An 8,635-nucleotide genomic window follows, 5' to 3' on the forward strand; every position below is an offset into this window, starting at 1 on the left:
GAGCGGACCGTCGAAAACGGTTAGCTAAAACTCTCTAATGGCTGCCGCTTAGCTCAGATAATCCTGGACATGCAAAGCGAAAGCTGTGGTTAGCCTATAGGGATTGGCTTCACTTGCTGAACATTTTATTTACGTGTAACTATTGTACTTATGTATAAAGTCATCGTTAAGCCAGGTATGGCGGCTGGGCCTAGACGACTGTGATTAGGCTTGGGTAGACACGCATCTTTAGGCACACGCCAGGTGGCCAGACGCCGCTTTCCGACCACATGTGCAGCTCAAAGCCGTTCGGTCCCGTGCAACGTTCACAGAAGGAGTACCGGTATCGTATTCATTCATGGCAAACGTGGTATCGAACGGCTCGCTCTTCCTCAGTCTGGGGCGCTCTAGTTTTGCCCGTTTAGCATTTCGCTTCATCTCCAGTAAAGCAGCTCGACAAGCAATATCCGCCGGGTGGTCAGACGCGGCTTGCCGACCACAGCTCAAAGCCGTTCGGTTGAGTGCAACGCTCACAGGAGGAGGCCCGACCTAGCTTTCATTCATGGTGAACGCGGTGTTCCCCTTCGCCGGGCGCAAGACGAGTCACGTAGCCCGAGACGACCGAGCGGCGCACGCGTGTGCCAGCAGCTGTGGGTCTGGTAGGCTGCCTATCAATGTATCAGCTGAGTGGCCGCTCCCGCCGCAGCCGCCGTCGCCGCCGCTCAGTGGAGCAGAACGGACATAAAGCGGGGCCTTGTGCGCAGCTCTGAATGCGGGCCCCTTGAGTCACGTGACGCGCTGCAAGGGAGGTGAACTTGCACATCCGCGGCGAAACCGCTGGACGAGAGTAGCAAAGCTTTGCTATTGCTTTGCTTTAAAATATTATCTCTCGCAACAAAGCGCGCGTTGCTAGGCGCTGCCTGAAGCACGTGCACAGATGAAGCGGCAACGGCAGGCAGCGGCGATGGCGGTGTGGGCGGAGCAGCGTCGAAGTGGCAATGGCAAACACCGGCCGCACATTGCTTTGAAATGGGCAGGCCACGCGTCGCTCGCAAAACATCGCCCGCACGTTACAGCTTTGTTGGTTAACCATCCCGTACGCGGTGCATTGGGACATCTTTGATATATTGCTAGAGCAATTTTGCACTTTTGAACCATACGGTCCCCACAAAACCCCGCAAGCTGAATTATGCGTCACACACACACACAAAGCAACGTGGCTACGAAATTGCTCAGAAAACTCAGCAAGAACTCGAGGGAAGGGGAGGTTAGCTAAGATGTGCTTCGCATATAAACGAACTCGGGGTCAAAGGATTCATTTCACCGTTGAAGACGTCAGCGGGTGGAAGTCATCGGCAGTGCCCGTCCAATGACTGGCGATGATTATGACGATATTGTATCTGTCAGGGGAAGAAAGTCCCATTATCTTTCTTTCTTGCTTGCAGATCCTATCCGACCGGAGCCCACCTCCTATCCAGCACAAGAGGAGCAAGGTGCGCGTCCTATAGCCCCAGCGGTAGGGGTCCTCGCCGCCGTCCTTGTGCTGGCCATGGCACAATTGTGTACGCACTCGACCCAAGGTCCCCCGCGTCCTCCTTCAAGGGTCCCTCGAGCTACCGATACTGCTTCACCGAGGACTGTCAGTACCACGCGGCGGTACTGCAGTCCCGCCTGAACGCCAGCGTCGACCCGTGCGAAGACTTCAACGCGTACGTCGGCTCGGCGTGGCTCTTGGATCCCAACGACCACAGCTACGCCACGATGGCAGTCGCTATACGCATTCGCGGCGTGGCAGAGGGACCTGCGTTTCGCCCTTGACACATGCAATGTCCGATGACGAAGTACCCGGGGCCAAAGAATTGCTGGCGCTCTTTCACGTCTGCATGGAAGACATCAGTGGCGAAGAGTCGCGACGGGGCATCGACTACCTGAAGAGGTTCATGCGGGAACTCCGAATTTCATATCCTGCGGCGCCCATGCACGGAGTTTGACCACTAGGCGGGCTACTTGACTTGGCGTTTAACTTTGACCTACCCTTCTTTTTCCAAGTGCGCGTCTTTCGAGAAGCGGAAAAGAGAACGGTGGGGCTCAGTGAAGGCGGTTCTCTGCCGTGGTGGTCCGCCATTAAAAGAGAAGCAGCTGTCATCAGGCGCCTTCAAGAACTACGAACAAGGCTTCTTCCGCGCGTTCGCTCCGAATACGACCCCGCCGCCGAGCAGCGACGTGCATAAAGTTGCTTCCGTGGATACGTTCGTCCATGACGTGTTACTTCGCGTAACAAACTGCACGAACCGGATGCCTGTGGGTTTCGTCCTGGGGGATGTCCAGCAGCACACCGCCAGCCTATCTGCTCCTCATTGGAAGTCTCAGCTGAACCAGAACGTCCGATCATACGGAAGATTCCTCCTCTCTGACGCAGTGACGGTCACCGAAAAGTCACTGATCGAAGCCATCGGGCACATCTTCGAAAACTGTAGCAGAGAAGAGTTGCTCCGGCACTTGTCCTGGATGTTCGTTCAGGTGTTTACCCCCATTGCTGACAGAGAACCCTTGCTACTGGAGTACGGTGAAAGAAAACTGGCGGAAATGAAGAGACAGGCCTTCTGCACAACCCAGATGGAAATTATAAGCCGCTGGCTCGTGTCTTCCATGTACCCAACCGCTCGGTTCAAGGCTGAACGTCGCGCGATCATCGATGAAGAAGTGCGTAACGTGAGGCGAGTGGCCGTCTCTTTCCTGGGCTGGCGACCTGTTCAAAAGCAAGGCTGTTGACAAGCTCCGAAACATTACCACGGTCCTCTGGCCGCCGCATGATCTTACCGCACAACAGGGGGACAGCGTGCTTTGGCAGCGATTTTTTAAAGGAAGGCCGATCATTCGTCGAGTCTTGGATTGCAGCGTTAGCACACTGGCGCCGGGTAAGTACCGATCCTGAGTTCAGCGACAGTTCGAAAGGACCCTGGAACTTCATAGCACCACTGATTAAATACGTACCCGCGTTGAACACCATCTGGAAGTCTGCAGCGTGCCTGTCCCGCCCAGCGTTCTACGCAGCCGGCACAACAACCATGGTCTACGGATCGCTCGGGTCCTCGTACGCACGCGAGCTCGTCAAGGCCTTTGATTCAACGGGACTAGCGTTCGATGCTGTAGGACGCATAACCGACGATCCGGCGTTCGACGAGGGGCAGGGGGCCCTTCGGAATAGGGCTAAATCTTGTCTGCATGTGGCGTCCTCCTGTGGGAGCCGCAACGAGCCGCAACGACCCGCCCTGGAAGTGGCCCACGCTGCGTTCACAGCTGCCCTAGCTGGGCCAGCGAGGAGACGTGCTGGTGAAGGCGGTAGACTTGCACAATGAACGGCAGCTGTTCTTTGTTACCGCGTGCGCCGCCATGTGCTCCACCGAACGGACACTGGAATCCATGCGCCTCGACTGCAACAAGGCTATGGCGAACTTCCAGCCCTTCGCCGAAGCGTTCGGCCGCGCGAAGGACTCGAGGATGAACGTGGCTGCAAAGTGCACATTTTTCGATTGAGAAGCCCCTCCGTACACCATGTGGAGTATTTCTTGTTTTTGTTTTATTCTTGCTTGGTGTTCCGGCATCTTCGGTTAGCCCTCTATCATTCGTTTATTAAAATGGTCGAGGCACCTTATTTTTCTTTAGCATTGTTGTAGTCAGCCCATTGGAATGCCGTATTTTTATTACCGAGACATTCTAGAATGATTATATATGTGACTGCGATATCTGTCCTTCCTGCCTAGAATAGTTCTAGTGCAGTTTTTATCAGTGAACGCTATAGTGAAAATTTCTGCTGTTAATAAAGTGTCATTTATCACGTTAACATTTAAATTTTGATGTTTTAGAATAACACAGCTTTCATGTTGTTTTTAAAATGTTTTCGTACCTCCCTACCTCTAAAAAACCCGCGCATGGTGACATACTTCAAATTTTGTCCGCACCCGCCGCGGCGTTGCGAAGGCGTTGTGCTGCTGAGCTCAAAAACGCGGTTCGATTCCGGCCGCGGTGGCCGCTTTCCTGATGGAGGCGAGAAGCGAAAACGTGCGTGTGGGGAAATTTCGACGGAAGTTAACAATCTCCAGGTGATCAAAATTAATCCAGAGCCCTCCACTACGGCCCTCCACATACCCAGGTGCAGCTTAGGCATGGTAAACCCCCAAAAATCTGACAATAAATGTTGCCCGCAATCTCTATTGGTCGTCGCAATCCGCACACAAACACATGCTGTCATAAAAACTTGACATTTGCAAAGGTGCACTTCCTTCAGAGCTTAAGTGTCTATCAAGCCAGCAACTGGATTCCATCCTCACTTTGCCGTTTGTTTCCAGATCACGAAATAACAGCACGCATCGGACGTCGTACCACGTGGTCGCTTATGCTTTCCAATGCTCGTATGAGCGTGCATGGGAGCCTCTCACCTTAGAAATATGGTCGGAAGATCAATTCGACTAACTTTTCTCTGAATCTTGGGGGCATATGGTGAACTGCAAGTTCTAAATTTCATGAAAGCGACCGCGCACCAGCCTTGTCGCAACAGCCCACATTTATTGAAAAAGCACGAAAGGCGCGATGTTTAAAAGACAAAAGTTTTGTCAATGCGCGCTGCCTATAGCAGTGATCGTTACCAAACTTGCAAGTTACAAAGTCACGATCGTTTTACAGCGAAGCTGTTTACCGCTACACGCACCTCACACAACGTCACAATCGTGTTTGCACTAAACTGCGAGCGAAAACTTAGCGCCACATTCCGCGTCTTTTTCGGAGGTGGCTCAACAGTGCGGACCCGCCTCTATTGATGGAACCTTCAGTATCGCTTCTTCATCATGTCACGTGTTCCCTGGGCCGAGGGCGACCGTCCCTCTGTACCTGAAATTTTCCTAGCGTCTGCTCTTAAGGTGTGACGACGTTGGCGTATAACGAGTCTGACGTTATTTGGCCCGTCGTTAAGCCTAACGAAGGTCACGAATAGTTCAAACGCAGAGGTGTTTCAGCCAAGTCTAACCACCTCCCCGAGTTTTTAGATTCGTGTCAGTGCAAATACTCGCACAGTTTTGCACACCCGCCGAGCTGCACGTACCGCAGAGGTGCATTAACGGCCAACGCTTATCCCAGGTTTTTTTTTATTTTGTGCGAGGCCCAAAACTCACGCAACGGGACCAACACGTCTCTTAGTCGCATATACTCGCTGATGTCAGAGTCATTTGTCATTTGGGCCTGCCAGCCAGAGTCATTTGGGCCTGCCCACAGCACCCCATCGCACAACACCCATAACACAGATATTTAGCATAAATAATTTGTAGCAGTGCGACGCAATGCTGCTCAGCTGCAACGCGCGCGCAGTCGAAACACTCGTTCAACCAGTCGTTAAACTGGCTGAGGAGGCCACCAGGACCACGGGCTCCTGGCCACCATCATGATGGGAGAGGACCCATGGAACATCCCATTCTGCCCGTCTCCTAACACAGTTATGGGCGCACCAAAAGTTTATTCACCATCATCAGACAAGTACCATGTCCTGTGCAGATGTATGCTAATCTTTGCAGACTATAACACCATTCCTGGAAGATCCGAGGGACAATTCCATGCGAGGCACTTTGAAAGCATGCTTAGACAAGAACGATACTCCAGTGGATAGCTTTAGCGGCTTTAATGTTCATATTGCGAGGAAAGGTGTGGCTTCCGACTTTGTCTCGCCCGCTACAACGACCATAATCATCCAACCACAGTGCAGAAATGCCATTGCCACTTCATTACTCAACCAAGCATTGCGTATACCTCCCATCCCAAGGAGTTCCGATCCAGCAACAACTTGCGCGACATGCACTTTTCCGCGACCGAGATAACGCATAACTTTTATTGTCTTAAGTGCCGTCCGACTGCACTCTAGCACAGCGCTGCAGTCATGGCTAGAGTGCCGCCCAGCGACATTCGAATATTTAGGACTACGCTAGCACCGACCGAAGCGTCTGTCATTGTGTAGGGGTTCCATCATAGCTTGTTAATGGAAAGGACGCTGGTTCGAGACTGGCTACAGCCCCAATTATTTATTTTTTAAATTGAATTATAACTTTAACGGCTTAGGTTAGTTTTTGGAGTTTTAAATTATTGGTTTGTGTTCGTTAGGTCATATGTTAGGTGAGGTTAATTTAGAGTGGTGTAGTGCTGCGGACGCGGCATTTTTTTTTTACAAAACTCCGGTAGACGTCGACATAGTGGAGTGTAAATACCGGGGGTCGGCACTGTAGACACTGTCCAATTTTAAGTGCGAATGCACTTAATAAGCGACCCCAAACCTTCCACCGCCGGCGGCGGCGGCGGCGGCGTCCGCAGTCCTCCTCTCCCTAGCAACGGCGTGGAGCGGAGAGGAGCGTCGGTAGCAACGGCGCAGTGACGTCACTCACCACGTGACGACACGCCCCTCACCACTCCTCGCGGCGCGACGGGTGTGCGCGCGCGCGTCCCTCTCCCTTCCCCGCGCCGTGACGTCACACACTCCACCCCTCTCCCCGGCAGCTGCCGTGCGCCGCTGCGTGTCACTTTCCCTCCCCGCGCCGTGACGTCACGCACCCGCACCTCCTCTCCCCTCGCTCGGCTGCAGGTGCCGTGCGCCGCTGCGCGCTGTCCCTCTCCCCTTGCGCTCACCTCCTCTCTCAGCCACCTGGCTCGGTGCGCTCGGCGCGGCGTGCCCCCCTATATACGCCTCGAGCGCGGCCTGTAGGGGCGCCACTGAAATCCCCCTAGCGGCCCGTTTCGAAAGCAGGCGCGGGAGTCCGCGCCCCGCTCCCCAGTGCCACCGCTGCTTTTGCGGCACGTTCACGACTGAGATTTACCGTTTGTGGGCGTTTGAAATTCATGTTTGTGTGGAGCAGTCACTCTGTTCGGAAATGGGGTGTGTTTACGAGAGCGTAAATGTTTCCGACGCGATCTTAGTGTGGTATTTTCGGTCTGTATTAGCGCCAGGTGTGTGTCACAGGCCAGCGTCGCGGAACCGGCGTATGATAGAGCCGATTGTAGTTACACTGACCTGAATTTACTAACCGTGTCTCCGTAACCACCGGTTCCTCAGATGTCCATGCTACGGCTATACACTACGATTTAAATCGGTTTTGTGTGCTTACATAATCAGCGGAGCACTCATACCTGACAGCACACCAGTTATGTTTGCCAATATTATACCTCAGATATTGATCACCACCATTTACAAGCCAGTCTGTGTTAATTTCGGGAATGTTCAACAAACGTACGATGGAAAATGCATAATTATACTCGGGGATCAGCACACGACAGAGTCGTCTTGTCGTGAGGTGCGCGCCCGCAGACCTTCCTTTGCTACATATATCCTCTGCGAGCAGAGCGGAGACGGGCTTACAATATAATCCGCGTCCGAGACTAAATGCTTCTTCGAAATATCGTCATATGGCACAGGGAGCCTGCAGAATAAACCAGAAACTGAAATCAGAGGGCCTTATCACATACCACACTTTTCCAACGACTTTTCCAACACTTTTCCAACCACTTTTCCACACTTTTCCATCGCTTGTTGAACAGCCTACCCTGTATACTTCCAAAAATGCGTCCGCCGTACGATCAGCTCTTCGTTGAAGTAGAAAAACAAAAGGAAAGTGAACGCTAGATTTATGTGTGGGATTACTAAAACATTCATTGCTTGATTCCGCTCCGCATTTGTACACGGCGTCCCCCTCCCCACCCCCCCCCCCCCCCCCCCACCGATTTCTCTCGAAATAGCAGTGCATTTCGCGTATAGTAGGTCTAGTGAAACCCACCTGGCTTAAGTTTAGACGAACGTCTTTAGCATGCCAGAAGCTGCACTGTTTTTTTTTTTTTTCATTTCCGTTAGAGCTATTATGTTTCTAAATTCCGCATTGGCACAGCATTTATTTTTCTGTGGTTTCGTTTCCTTGGTTCTTGCTATATGGCGTGTGTGGGCACATTTTTAACGACGTACAGGCTTGGAATATACTTAACATTTTTTCATGGTTTATATTCTTATAAAAGGCATAAGTCATTGTCGGGGATTGGGTAATCACATCCCCGAAACATATTTTTCTGCGGCGTATATATGCGAAACGAAGCCGCATTCGTTGTCCACGCTGCAAAATGAAGCCAGTATCAGGTCTAAACGAGGCGTCAGTAGAATTCATTTGTGCCTGATGTTTTGGAGGTGACATGGGTGATATGTTGCTGCCGTCGCCGACGCCCGGAAGAGCGGCGACGAAGCGCGTAGGCGATCGCATGCAGGCGATCGCGTACTCTACGAAGACGCAGCTGCTTTTTAAGTGACCTAAACGTACTATTCGCCTATATTCGTCACCATAACAAGTTTTTTTTAGGGCGCGGAAAGGCGAATAGAAGTGAAATAGAACCAAAACACTGAACGAGCCCCTATCAGTCACGCAGCGCAAATCCCGTCAACGCCGCGGAGAAGCGGCGGCAGGCGGCGCAGCGATCGCGAAGCTCGAGGCGTATATGCAGCGATAAACTGCCAGACCTCCGTGGGTCGGCTCGCGCGCGCTCTCTCGCTAGTCTCCTGGCTCGCTCTGCTCCAGTTTAGACCGTTCGCTGGCTGGGCGCCTCTCAAGGCGATGTCAGAATTACTACGCCGTGTACTCTCGGC

At 52.5% G+C, this 8,635-nt stretch overlaps 1 pseudogene; it reads left to right on the plus strand.

Moving 5' to 3' along the window:
* The first annotated feature begins 1,430 nt into the window (after positions 1–1,430).
* Positions 1,431–3,516, plus strand: LOC144179869 (uncharacterized; annotated as a pseudogene).
* Positions 3,517–8,635: the final 5,119 nt, after the last annotated feature.

Source organism: Haemaphysalis longicornis, unplaced genomic scaffold, assembly GCF_048455015.1.
Source record: "Haemaphysalis longicornis isolate Haplotype H1 unplaced genomic scaffold, Haemaphysalis longicornis Haplotype H1 scaffold_4, whole genome shotgun sequence".
Lineage (NCBI taxonomy): Eukaryota > Metazoa > Arthropoda > Arachnida > Ixodida > Ixodidae > Haemaphysalis > Haemaphysalis longicornis.